This window comes from Moschus berezovskii, chromosome 1 (assembly GCF_049115385.1).
Source record: "Moschus berezovskii isolate FMDL1 chromosome 1, NW_MosBer_1.0, whole genome shotgun sequence".
In the NCBI taxonomy this organism is placed as follows: domain Eukaryota; kingdom Metazoa; phylum Chordata; class Mammalia; order Artiodactyla; family Moschidae; genus Moschus; species Moschus berezovskii.
Genome location: NC_142460.1, coordinates 155,232,199 through 155,246,204, shown reverse-complemented (window position 1 = coordinate 155,246,204; position 14,006 = coordinate 155,232,199).

Here is a 14,006-nt window from a genome sequence, read left to right as displayed (position 1 = left end):
GTCAGACACGACTGAGCAACTGAACTGAGTGATCATGTCCTAAATTTAAAATAAAGACCAGTTGAGGACTGTGGGTAGGTGGGTGTGGACAGTAGCTGAGTGATCTTGGGGTCAGTGACTGGTCAAGGCCAATTTTGTACAGAACAACATCCACTGTTATAGACAGTAGTTCAGATCTGAATAAACACCATGGATTTGGGAGCAGCCCAGCTTGGCTCATTCATGAATATCAGATCCACAGATCTTAATGTGATTGTGGAGAATAATTTCCTGGAATTCAGCTATAGCTTTAGGAGGTTTCAGTTCAATTCAGTTGCTCAGTTGTGTCCAACTCTTTGAGACCCCATGGACTGTAGCACGCCAGGCTTCCCTGTCCATCACCAACTCCCAGAGCTTGCTCAAACTCATGTCCATCAAGTCAGTGATGCCATCCAAGCGTCTTATCCTCTGTCATCCCCTTCTATTCCTGCCTTCAACCTTTTTCAGCATTAGGGTCTTTTCCAATGAATCAGTTCTTCACATCAGGTGGCCAAAGTATTGGAGCTTTAGGAGGTTTGAAACCCTAAAATTATGTACAACATCTTATGTGAAGAAGAAGTTTGTTTGTTTTTTGAGAAGATGTTTGATAATTTTCTTCAGATTCTCAAGATTGTCTATGTTTCAAAACAGTCAATTATTGTTTGTGAACTTTACATATTTTCACCCCATCTTATTCCAATAAACTTAAAATTATTGACAAAGATGTCCTTAACATAAAAATTATAATAAATTAAGACCAAACATTTAACAAGAGGCCTGAGGGAATTCCCTGGTGGTCCTCACAATAAAATGAGGGCTGATAGAGCTGATCTGGCTGGTTGGCCCAAGTTCCCTTCCTCCTAAGTCTGTCTGGACTACTCATTATTCGTGGTTACTGGGTGCTTCTAGGCCATTGCCTCTCAACAGGGCCTCATAGGAGAAATTGATATGGGGCTCCTGGGCACAAAACTTTTTCTGTGTCTGCCATTTCTTAATTATAGGAAATAGGCTTCATTCAGCTTCTATGCCTTCCCTGAGTTCCAATTGGCAGATTCAAATAGTTGCTAACTAAGGAAAGAAGAGGATATGGAGACAAGAGAAGAATAGTCAAAAGAAACAATAGTGCAGCCTTGGGATAGGGTCCTGGTTCCCCCTCAAGGGATATGCATAACAATTTCTTTGAACTGTTTTGCGGATACTGAAAACCCCATCAGCTGGGAGAAATTATTGGTACTCTGCTCACAAGCACATAGACCTCACACTGGTTGGAATGAGAACGTTGATGATGCTGACTACTATTCACCTCATCACCAACCAATCAGAAGAATGCCCACGAGCTGATCACGCCTTCTTTGAATCATTACTATAAAACTCCTCACTACCACTTCCAATTTGGGACACACAGTTTTGCGTGCATTAGCTGGCTGCAGCCCTCTTTGTCTGGCAAAGCAGTAAAGTTGTTCTTTTCTACTTCACTCTAAATTCCATCTCTGAGATTTAATTTGGTGTTGGGGTCCAGAGGCCAAATTTGGCTTCAAAATGGCTTTGGGAAAGCCCCAGGTCCCTGAGTATGTCAAAAAGAAGAGACTAGGTGAGGATTCTTTCTCTGAAGCACATCTAGAAAACCGTAGGTATGGGTATGTTAGGGGAAGCCCCTGACTGAAACCACCCACCTTGGCCAGGCATACGCTATGGCTCTCCACCGGGGCATCCCTTCCCAATAGTCTCTTGCTTTGTCAGCTCATGTGTCTCCTCGGACATTTTTTTCCCAAGTGTTAGACAAAAACCCACTTTGGGGCCCTGGAGGGGTCCCCCAATAGGTATGTTTGTGTATGCATATACTTATAAGCATGCGTGTGACTGTAGAATGTGTGTGAATTTGAAAAAAAAGTGAGTGTATACGGCAATGTGCTACCAGTGAGTGTATATGGCGATGTGCTCAAAACTAGTACATATATGAACTTCATTATGTATTTGTGTGTGAGTTTGAGAATGATGCAAACAGATGTGTCACAGTCCAGAAATACACAGAACAGGGGGGATGGGGAAGGGCGTGGCCAAGGGGAATCATAATAGGTACAGAGGAGAGGGAAGAACTTTCTGGGACGACTGGAATGTAATTTTAAAGTATGGATGAACATAAGCACTATTTCAAGATATATTCAGTGCTCTAGATATATCTGTGAGGGCTCTGAGTCATTGATTTCTAGGTACGGCTAATATGACTGTAGTGTGTTGCCTACATTAATAACAGAAGGAAACATTACATTTCAGTTTCAGCTGGTGAAATGAAGATGTAAGTTTTCCTCTTATAATTTGTGACTCCCCAGAATTATACTCACAGTCCGCATGAAAGTATCTTTTGAGCCTATGTTAAGAACCTCTGATTGAGAGGGTCATGAACAACATTTTAAAGGGAAATGTAGATTGGAGCAGAGTGGAACAGAATTGAATGAAAAATATCAGGGAATATTTCATATAGGAAGAAATATTATATAGAATATTGAATAAAATGACTGTGTGTGTGTGCTGGATCATGATATGAAAGTAGGCAAAATAGAAAAACATTGAGCCAAGGAATATGTTTTAGATAAATGCCAAGGAAGGATTTCAAGTGCAGGAGTCACCAGACTAGGGTTCAGTTACAGAAACTTTTCTCCAAAAGCTGTAAAAAGGATTGAGCAGAGGGGAGTGAGGTGGAGAGAGAACAGTGGTTCACCAGTCATCATGGAATCTGAGCAGGAGGAAAGCATCTATGTGATGGTGAAAATGGAAGGAGGGGCAGATTCCAGACCTGTTAAAAAGGTAGAACCCAGGGACTTGGTAACCCTTCGAATTTGAGAAATACTGCAGAAGAAGGAATCCTTGTTCACTCTTGATGTTCTGACTTAGGCCCCTAGGTGGGTGGGCATGCCCATCTAAGATAGAGCTCATAAGAGCAGGGCCAGTATGGGGGGAACTAAGTCTGACTTTATAAACAATGATTTTTGTTTTCTTCTGATGCTCCAAACTGGGATGTCACTCAGCCTCACTCTAGATCTCAATATTGTAATTTCTGAAATGTGACATTTTATCTGAAAACAGACTTTTTTGGAGGCTAATGTGTATAAAGATCCTAGCTCAAGAAGATATTTACATGATTACATTAAATGAGATTATGCATGTGAAAAGGATTTTCTAAACTGAATCCTAGAAACTTTCTACAAATACTAGTTACCTAGTGCATAAGTATAGTCTTTGTTTGTTTGCAAGGGATAAAAGCCAGTCTAAACACGATTGGGTGCAAATGAAACATATCAGCTCTTTAAAGTAGAAAGTGTAGAGATATGTTAGCTTCAAGTACAGCTGGATCCAGAGGTTCCTGATTTTGCTCCACTCTCAGCTGAGCTCTGCTCTCCTCAGTGTGGTGGTTCTATTCTCAGTGAGGCTTTCCAGCCTCATGGGGTCAACTTGGTTGCAGCATTCCAGTCTGCCAGTATCCCAGGTTCCAGTTTTGGAAAAAAAAAATAAAAGGAGTCTCTTTTTTTAATCCTTCCTGTACATATATTTTTCTGATTATATAAGTTTAGGTCACTTGCCTCCTTCCTGGCCAATCAAAGTGACTGGGAAAAATAACTGGCTATTTTTCTTAGGCTTAGAGATAAAATGGATCACATTCAGATCACTGGCCTGAGAGAGGAGAGGCAGATCCCTGAATGAACACTGGGGGGCTCTTGCTAAAAGAAGGTAGATAGAATGGGTCCTGGGAGGCAAACATCAAAAGTTGGATATCCATAGCAGAGAGGATAGAATTGTTAGTGTAGACCTGTGTATAGAGAAGGCATTGAGTACACTTTTATTTAGCTAGATACTGAGATCCATGGTGGAAAGCACAAATACTCACAGAGCTCTTAAGATGCAGGCTGCTAAGATTGACTAAGGTGACAATTCAAAAGCTTTAATGACTGAGGGCCCTAGAAAGCCCTTTTCAAGGAGGGAAGTCAGGATTCAGCAGATGGAAGTAGATTATTAGATTGAGAGATTACCTGACTTCTGCATGCAGCAGACAAGAATCTGGAGTGGGTCGTCTTCCACAGAAGGGAGAAATAGCACATTCCTCCTCCCCTGAGCTGAGCCTCCATATTAGGAGCCTGTTCTGGCTGAGGTTTCTTTAGGCTGGGGACCTGGAGACAAGCAGTGTAGACTTTAAGAGGTAAATTGTGGTTAGCACTTTAGCTCTGGTTCAGTTGACTGTAAATAGGTTTTTACAGGTACACATAAAGTACTCCAATTGCCCACACACTCCTATAAGTGGATTTGCACATGTGTGTATGTGTGTATGCAGACACACACACACACATACACACGAACATACACACCTCAGAAAGCAATTTTCCCCCCAGAGCATCAAGAAAGTTCCCCTTTCCACTTAAATGCTTTTCCAAATAGTCTTATTTTATTTTATTTTTTTTATTTATTTCTCTGCCATATCCTTTTCAATCTGGAAAGTGACTTGGCCTCTTTTCCCCCATCTATTTTCTGCCTTCCTGCTATTCAGTTTAGGCATGAAACACAGAACTAGATTGAAAGCATTCAATGGCTATTCAATCGGAGAAGAAAAGAGCCCCTTGGAGCTTTATTAGATATGAAGATCCACAATAAAAATCAATTTCTGCCTCTTTATGCAGTTTAAATGACAAAGCACCCACCCATTCTGCAGCCATTGTGCCGGGGAAATGTAATTCAGTCCCCGAGCTGGGCCCAGAGCACCGCGGACTCCCTGACCTGCACTGACAGATTCCAATATGATACAGACCTTCGGAGATAATGACAGCCACTTCATCTCACTGCAAGAAAAAAGTTATCTGATATCTTTGAGGGTTAAAAGGCTATGTGGGCAGCATTTTCAATAACCCACTAAATCAGCATCTTAAAAAATACCTAAAGCTTTGTTCCTCAAAAAAAAATTTGCCCCTTACTCCTAACTCCATTTCTGAGCCCCAGCTGACAGTGTCACAAGTGTCTGCTGCCAAGCCTTGTTTGGCACAGAAGGGACCCTCCTAGATAATTAGTCCAAAGGGAAACAAGGTGGGGAAAAAATGTCTATTCTTCTAAGGAATACAGATCTTCAGGTTTCCAAGTCCTGACAAAATAAATGAGATGAAATCGGTTAAAAAAAAAAAATCACACATCTATAAAACTAATTCTAAACTTGTTCTAACCTGTTTAAAATGTTACTATAGAAAGTTTTCTTTGCTAGAAGTGGACACAGTCCCTTTAATAGAAAGAAGTTTGTGCTTGAAGAAAGTTTCTGACGGAGTTGTTGCCAAGAGAGCCACAGGAAACATTGCAGTTGGTCATTAATTTCCATGGGTAGAAAGTTATCCTAATAGAAGGGGGAAAAGTTAAGGAAAGATGTATGCCTTCTTTCACTTAAGATGGTTTACTCTCAGGGAAAATGTTAAACAGGAAAGCATTATAGTCCCATGTTGTCCCATTATAGTCCCATAGTCTCACGTTTTGAACCTGTAAAGAAACACATCTCTATTAACTTATTTCTTTTATTATGACCAGGGAGGAAGGAAGATAAAGCAATAGTAGAAAAATAAACTACATCTGTTCTTGGGTTCCTTGGAAGGATTCAGAGAATGAAAGGGCTACAGGATGATTAAAAAAGGACCACGGGAAGGGCTCTGGCTCTAAGTTGAGAAAAGCACAGTGTGTTACAAAACCACCTGATGACTGTCTGTAAGTTATACGAGGAATTAGAAAGAGGCAGGACAATGAGGCATTGCTGGGGTTGCAGTGGAGAAAGCAGGAGTGGGGATTTTGCGTCCTCAGAGCCCTGTGTGACTTTAGGAAAACTTCTCATTGCCTGGCCCAAGGTCTCTAGTCAATAAAGTCTGAAGTCTCTGGTTAATGAAACTTAAAGTCCCTGTGTTGTCCCCACAATCTACGATTTGATCTCCAAATATGAAGTTATTTACTGTTAAGTTAATATCCTTCAGTTTTAGATTTTAAAAATGCTTTGGACCCAATTGTTCTAATAAAACATGCTTTAAAAAGTTAAGTGGAAAATCTCAATTTAGCTCCTTATCCAGGAAAACAGGGTACTCCTGTTCAGGCTGCCATGGCCAATAGTTTTCATCCTGTGTGCCAGCTCTGACTGACAGGCAGTGGCTATTTGCAGCAGTGTGGTCTCATACAAATGGGAGAGAAAAATGTGAGCCATACGTGCTTTTGAAAAATTTGTGGTAAAAAACACTAATATAAAATATACTGTCTTCATCATTTTAAGTATATAGTACAGTAAGCTTTATGAACCTTCTTATACAGCAGATCTCCAGAATTTTTTCATCTTGAAAAACTGAAACCTTCCCCCTCTTCCAGTCTTTAGTACATTCTTTTCTACTGTCAGTTTCTATGATTTTGACTTTGAGACACTTCCTATGAGTAGAATCATACAGTGTTTGGCCTTTGGTGACCAGTTTATTTAACTTTGAATAATATTCTTGAGGTTTATGCATGTGGTAGCTCATGACAAGACTTTCTTCCTTTTTAAAGGATGTATAATATTTCATTTTATGTATAGACCACATTTTTTAAATCCATTCATCCATTGGTGGACATTTAGGTTTTTCCACATCACGGCTGTTGTGAGTAATGCTGTGATGGACATGAGTATGCAAATACATCTCCAAGATCCTGCTTTCAATTCTTTTGGATATATACCCAGCAGTAGGATTGCTGGATCACAAGATAATTCTACTTTCAGCTTTCTAAGAAACTTCCATGTTGTCTTCCAAGTGACTGTACCATTTTACACTCCCACCCATAGTATAAAAGGGTTTCAATTTCTCCACATCATTTTCACTATTTGCTACATTATAATTTTTTTTGGACAGTAGCCTTCTTAACAAGTGTGAGGAGGTATCTCATTGTGGTTTGCATTTGCATTTCTCTGATGATTAGGAAAGGTGAGCATCTCTTCGTCTGTTTGTGAACCATTTGCATATCTTTTTCAAAGAAAAAATCTATTCAAATCTTTTGTCTGTTTCTTAATTGGATAGTTTGTTTTGTGGTTGTTGAATTTTTTATATATTCCAGATATTAACCCTTTATCAGATATATGATTTGCTTATTTTTCTCTCATTCCATAGGTTGCCTTTTCACTCTGTTTCTTCCTTTGCTGTGCAGAAAATTTTGAGCTCAGTGTGGTTGCATTTGTCTATTTTTGCATCTGTTGCTTGCACTTTTGGTGTCATATCCAAGAAATCATTGGTAAGTCCAACGTCATTAAGCTTTCGTCCTGTGTTTTCTTCTAGGGGTTTTATAGTTTCAGGTCTTTTGTTTAGGTCTTTAATCTTTATTGAATTAATTTTTGGATGTGGTATAAGGTAATGGTCCTACTTCATTCTTTTTTTTTTTTTTAAATGTGGATATCCCAGCACCATTTGTTGAAGAGATAGTCCTTCCCCCATTGTGTAACTTTGGAAGCCTTCTCAAAGATCATTTTTTACCATATACATGAGGATTTATTTTCAAATGTAATTTAAAATTTTCTAAAAGTTATATTTTTAAAGGAAGCTAGAAAGAAATTGGTAAAATTATGTCTATTATATCTATATATAAATTGCGCCATGTGCTCAGTCGTGTCCGACTACTTGTGACCCCATAGACTGTAGTCTGCCAGGGTCCTCTGTCCATGGAATTTTCCATGCAAGAATGATGGAGTGTGTTGCCATTTCCTCTTCCAAGGGATCTTCCTGACTCAGGGATCGAAACTGAGTCTCCTGTGTCTCCTGCATTGCATGCAGATTCTTTACCCACTGAGCCATCAGGTTAACTCAATATATATTAAATGCATATAATTTAACTCAATATATCTGGAATCTTTAAGATATAAAATTATTGGTGCAGCCACTAAGAAAAGGAGGAGGTTCCTCGAAAAACTAAAAATAGAATTACCATATGATTCAGCAATCCCATTCCTGGGGATATATACAGACAAAACTATAATTCAAAAAGATACATGCACCCCTGTGTTCATGGCAACACTATTCACAATAGCCAAGAGATGGAAACAATTTAATATCCATTGACAGATAAATAGATAAAGAAGACATGGTATATATAAATATATGGAATACTACTCAGCCATAAAGGACAGTGAAATAACGCCATTTTAAACAACATGGGTGGACCTAGAGATTATCACACTAAGTGAAGTAAGTCAGAAAGAGGAAGACAAATCCCATAAGACATCGCTTGTATGTGGAATCTGACACAAAATATGACACAAACGAACTTATCTAGGAAACAGAAACAGATTCACAGAGGTAGAGAACATACTTGTGGTTGCCAAGGGGGAGGTAGGGAAGGGGAGGGGTGGATTAACAGGTGCAAACTATCACATACAGGATGAATAAACAACAGGGTCTAACATTGTAGCACAGGGAACTATATTCAATATCCCGTGATAAACCAGAATGGAAAAGAATATGAAAAAGAATGTATATTTATATCGACTCTTCCCTTCCACTTCAGGGGCATGGGTTTGATCCCTGGTCAGGGAACTAAGATTCCCCCATGCCGTGTAGTGTGGCCCCACAAAAAGGAATAACATTCATATTCCCAGGTCCACTTTACTAGAAATAATGAATGATGTTTGTCTTCAAGTTCAAGGAAGCTGAGAGAATGAGACTGGAAGGGCAGCCAGGATAATTTAGTAGGATAAACCTTTCTAGGATTTTATAGTGTTACTGGGTTATTTCTTAGGGGCTCAGTTCATATTGGGAATCACAGTATAAAGACTACTGTGGTATTGATTCTTAATTTACAGAGTGGTTATTTGCTAGGGAAGTGGTCTTCAGAGTCTCTGAGTAATGACACACCCAGTTTGCTCTTGGTAGAATATTACTGGGGTTGACATTCTGAAACTTCATGGTGTGGCCCTTAAGAAAACTACTTGACCTTGTAGTCTCCTGGGTGGCCTGGGTCACTAGTCCAGATGTCCCTTCCTCACAATAACTTCCCCTCTAGGGATCTTGCTGTCTTTTTTTGTCCTTAGACTTGGACCAGAATCACCACCATCCATTCCAGTCTGCTTTAGAAGTGAAACTGACTTCCCAGACAGCCCTTGGTTAGTTCAGGTTTGTGTGATCCTTCTTCAGAGCTCTGAATATCAAGCGGTAGGATAGACTTTGCTAAACCAGGTAGAGAAAGAAAGATATTCTTATATTTCTTCCCCCAAAACAAGGAGTCAAGGGACTCATAGAAGAAAGGGAATCTTCTAAGATAATTTGTGCCTCTACAAAATGTGAAATTAACTGCTACAGTGGTTTCCCACAGCAAAATAAAATTGACAGCAAATTCACCATCCTCTGATCATGGGGATACATGCATGCATGCCTCTTGAATCTGGGCTCACCCATGTCTGCTTTGACCTACAGAGCATGGTGAAAGTGATGAAACTCCAGTATCAGTCTCAGCTTTTAAGAGGATTGTCAGTGTCTGCTTCCTTATTTTTGCACTCTGAGCCACCAAGAAAGAAGTTCAGCTAGCCCAAGGCCACCACATTGTGAGGAAGCCCAAGCTAGCCATGTGGGAAGGCCTTGTGAAAACAGAGAAGATGATCCACAGTCAGTCCTCAGTTGCTTTGCCCCTGTGTCATTTGATTCTTCCTGCTGGGGACCCAGAAATCATGAAGCAGAGATAAGCTATCCCCTTTATATCCTGCTCAAATTTCTTACACACAGACTCATAGAATGTAACAATATGCAACTGTTTTTTTAAGGCCCTACATTTCCAGTAGTTTGCTATGCAGCAATATTTGCTGATAGAACTTTACTAGGTTGCTGGATTTTCCTGTTGCCAGAGTCTCACACTTCCAGAGAAAAGCCAGAGTCTACCTTAAAAAGAAATTCCCTTCAAATGATGTCTGTAGTTTAGTTAACATTGTTGTACCAATGTGAATTCCTAGTTTTGATAACTGCAATGGTTACATAAATTGTAAACATTAGGCTGAGTACAGGATATAATTGAACACTCTGAGCTGTTTTTTGTAACTTCTTTTTACATCTAAAATGATTTCAGAACAAAAAAGAAGTATTTTTCTCTATGCCTTGTTCTTCTTTGTCTCTTTTGCAGAATGCAACCTTTCTCATGGAAAATTGTCAGAGGCAGTTGTGTGCCTCTCTGTTGGACCAAACAACCTATTTAAATCTCCTAGAAATCTTAGAGTGGCCTTGTCATCATATAAGAAATGCAGATCAGCACATTTCTACTTGGGCCCTGTCCATCTCAGAATTCTGTACCCAGATGTTGGAGAGAACTTCTGCAAGTTCTCTACAAGGCTTATAGTGGCCCTATCTAAAGGGATAGCAAACAGAGATGATAGCAAAAACTAAAGTAACTGGGGGTCACTTGGAGACCTTGGTTCGATCCCTGGGCTGGGAAGATCCCCTGGAGAAGAGAAAGGCCACCACTCCAGTATTCTGGCCTGGAGAATCCCATGGACTATAGAGTCCATGGGGTCACAAAGAGTTTGACATCACTGAGCAACTTTAACTTTCACTTTACCTTGTAAAGGGCTTCCCAGGTGATGCTAGTGGTAAAGAACCCACTCGCCAATGCAAGAGACATAAGAGATGCAGGTCTGATTTCTGGGTTGGGAAGATCCCCTGCAGGAAGGCATGCAACCCACTCCTGTATTCATGCTTGGAGAATCCCATGGACAGATGAGCCTGGCAGGGTATGGTCCATAGAGTTGCAAAGAGTCAGACACAGCTAAAGCAATTTAGCATGCATGTGTGTAGCCTGTAAAAGTAGTGAGGAGAACCATAAAAACCACTCCCATCATTTATGCCATTATGACTGCAGAATGTTTTGTGACTGCTTGCATCAACTCTTAAGAGAACAACCAACCCAGACTCTCACCCCCTTCTGATATTCCAACCTAAGAATTTCTCAGCTTAACCCATAAGCAATAAAAATTGTGCACCCAGTCTTCCTAATAAGATACTATTTCAGGATTGCTTGTGTGGTGATATTCTCCTTTGCAGCAGGAAGTCAATAATTCTCTTTTACCAGGTTTCTTTCTCAAGGGTGAAGGAGGTTCAACCTGAAGTATCACTGTAGAGAACAATTTTTTTTTCATATGTTTATTTTTTTATTTTTTATTTATTTCTTTTTTAAAAAAATTTTTATTTATTTTAATTGGAGGCTAATTACTTTACAATATTGTATTGGTTTTGCCATACATTGACATGAATCCGCCCTGGGTGTACCTGTGTTCCCTGTCTCGAACCCCCCTCCCACCTCCCTCCCCATCCCATCCCTCTGGGTCATCCCAGTGCACCAGCCCCGAGCATCCTGTATCATGCATCGAACCTGGACTGGTGATTCGTTTCACATATGATAATATACATGTTTCAATGCCATTCTCCCAAATCATCCCACCCTTGCCCTCTCCCTCAGAGTCCAAAAGACTGTTCTATACATCTGTGTCTCTTTTGCTGTCTTGTATACAGGGGTATCGTTACCATCTTTCTAAATTCCATATATATATGCGTTAGTATACTGTACTGGTGTTTTTCCTTCTGGCTTACTTCACTCTGTATAATAGGCTCCAGTTTCATCCACCTCATTAGAACTGATTCAAAGGTATTCTTTTTAATTGCTGAGTAATATTTCATTGTGTATATGTCCCACAGCTTTCTTATCTATTTGTCTGCAGATGGACATCTAGGGTGCTTCCATGTCCTGGCTATTATACACAGTACTGTGATTAACATTGGAGTACATGTGTCTCTTTCAATTTTGGTTTCCTCAGTGTGTATGTCCAGGAGTGAGTTGCTGGGTCGTATGGCAGTTCTATTTCCAGTTTTTTAAGGAATATCCACACTGCTCTTCATAGTGGCTGTACTAGTTTGCATTCCCACCAACAGTGTAAGAGGGTTCCCTTTTCTCCACACCCTCTCCAGCATTTTTTGCTTGTAGACTTTTGGATAGCAGCCATTCTGACTGGCGTGAAATAGTATCTCATTGTGGTTTTGATTTGCATTTCTCTGATTATGAGAGATGTTGAGCATCTTTTCATGTGTTTGTTAGCCATATGTATGTCTTCTTTGGAGAAATGTATGTTTAGTTTTTTGGCCCATTTTTCTTGTAACAAGAATAGATTAAAATTTTGAAGCCAGGAAAAAGGCTGGGTGTCATTCACTTGTTACAGTTTTTTGTAGTTGTGCCAAGAGCTGAGGATACAGAAGATAAAAAGACATCTCTCTTTGTGATGTAAGAGGCAAATGTGCCAACAATCAGGGACAAATGGCAATGACTGCAAGGACAGAAGAAGGTGTAGAGGCCCTGGGAGGACGAAAGTTGGGAAGGCCCACTTTGCCCAATGCCATGTTAGTGCCTTTCCCTTGCCTTCACTTAATCTGGACTCTCTGTCCTTCCAACATGTCAAGCTCAGGCTCCACCTTGATGCCTGTGAATGCATGCTCTCTTGGGTTGTAACATTCTCCTCCCAGGTATTCATGCAGTTTACTTTCTCACTTGCTTGAGGTTCCTACTCAAATGTCACCCTGGTTAAAATTTTAATTTCCCTAAAACCTCATCCCCTTTTTCTTTAGACTTTAAGTTTTACTTTGCTTGTATTTCTTATCGATATTTTCTGTAGTCGTATAGAAGCTTAATTTATCTAATTCGATCACCGTTGCACCCACCTTGGTTCTACTAGGTGTTCAATTAACATTTGTTGAATGAATGGATGAAAGAATGAGCTCGAGAGGCCTTTCTTGACCTCTGTTTCTTCCTTTCACACTTATTCTATTTAATTGTTCAACATAACACTTGTCACCACTTGACAAACTCTTGTGTGTGCTCAGTCCCTCAGTTGTGTCTGACTCTTTGCAACCCCATAGACTGTAGCCCACCAGCCTCCTCTGTCCATAGAATTTTCCAGACAAGAATGCTGGGGTGGGTTGCCATTCCCTCCTGGGATTGTCCTGACCCAGGGATAGAACCCGCGTCTTCTATATTCGCAGGCAAATTCTTTACCACTGTGCCACCTGGGAAGTCCTGACAATCTCTGTATTTATCTATTTGTCCTTGTTCATTATCTGTCTTCCCTCTCCACGAGGACATGAATTTTGTTTTATTCATTGCTACATAATCCCTGTGCCCAGAATAATGCCTGAAAAGAGGTTAGTACTCTACTGATTTTTTGAAGAATGAGTAAATAAACAAACGGATGAATACACGAACAAATAAATAGAGGACATTGGTGATTATTTTCACCCATCTAGGGTACAACTCTGGTTCTAGAGTTGTGAAGACCAAGCTTCACTGAACTAGGCCTCTCTGGAGATATTTAAAAAAAAAAAAAAAAGCCATGCTAGTAAAAGCCAACAGGAGAAAGAACCATGAGCAACCTAGTAGAGAAGACCAACTTAGCCAGAGCCTCACTCATAGCCTTGCTAGACCCTGAAGCTGGCAGGACATGGGTAGGCAGGGGATGAAATTCCTCTCTTCTTTCTGCATGAAAAGCTGCTTCACCTGCAGACAATGTAGAGACTGGGATTTCTTTTCCTAAGTAAATGCTGCTGCTGCTAAGTCACTTCAGTCGTGTCCAACTCTGTGCGACCCCATAGACGGCAGCCCACCAGGCTCCCCCGTCCCTGGGATTCTCCAGGCAGGAATACTGGAGTGGGTTGCCATTTCCTTCTCCAATGCATGAAAGTGAAAAGTGAAAGTGAAGTCATTCAGTCGTGTCCGACTCGTAGCGACCCCACGGACTGCAGCCTACCAGGCTCCTCCACCCACGGGATTTTCCAGGCAAGAGTACTGGAGTGGGGTGCCATTGCCTTCTCCTTCCTAAGTAAATAAAACCTCCCATTTCTCTGTTGTGCCAGTATCTTTGATCTTGCTCCATCCCGTCAGAGATGGGAGAGGGTACAGAAGAGAAGGAAAGAAGAAGCTATTGTTTATTTCCAGCACCCCTGGCC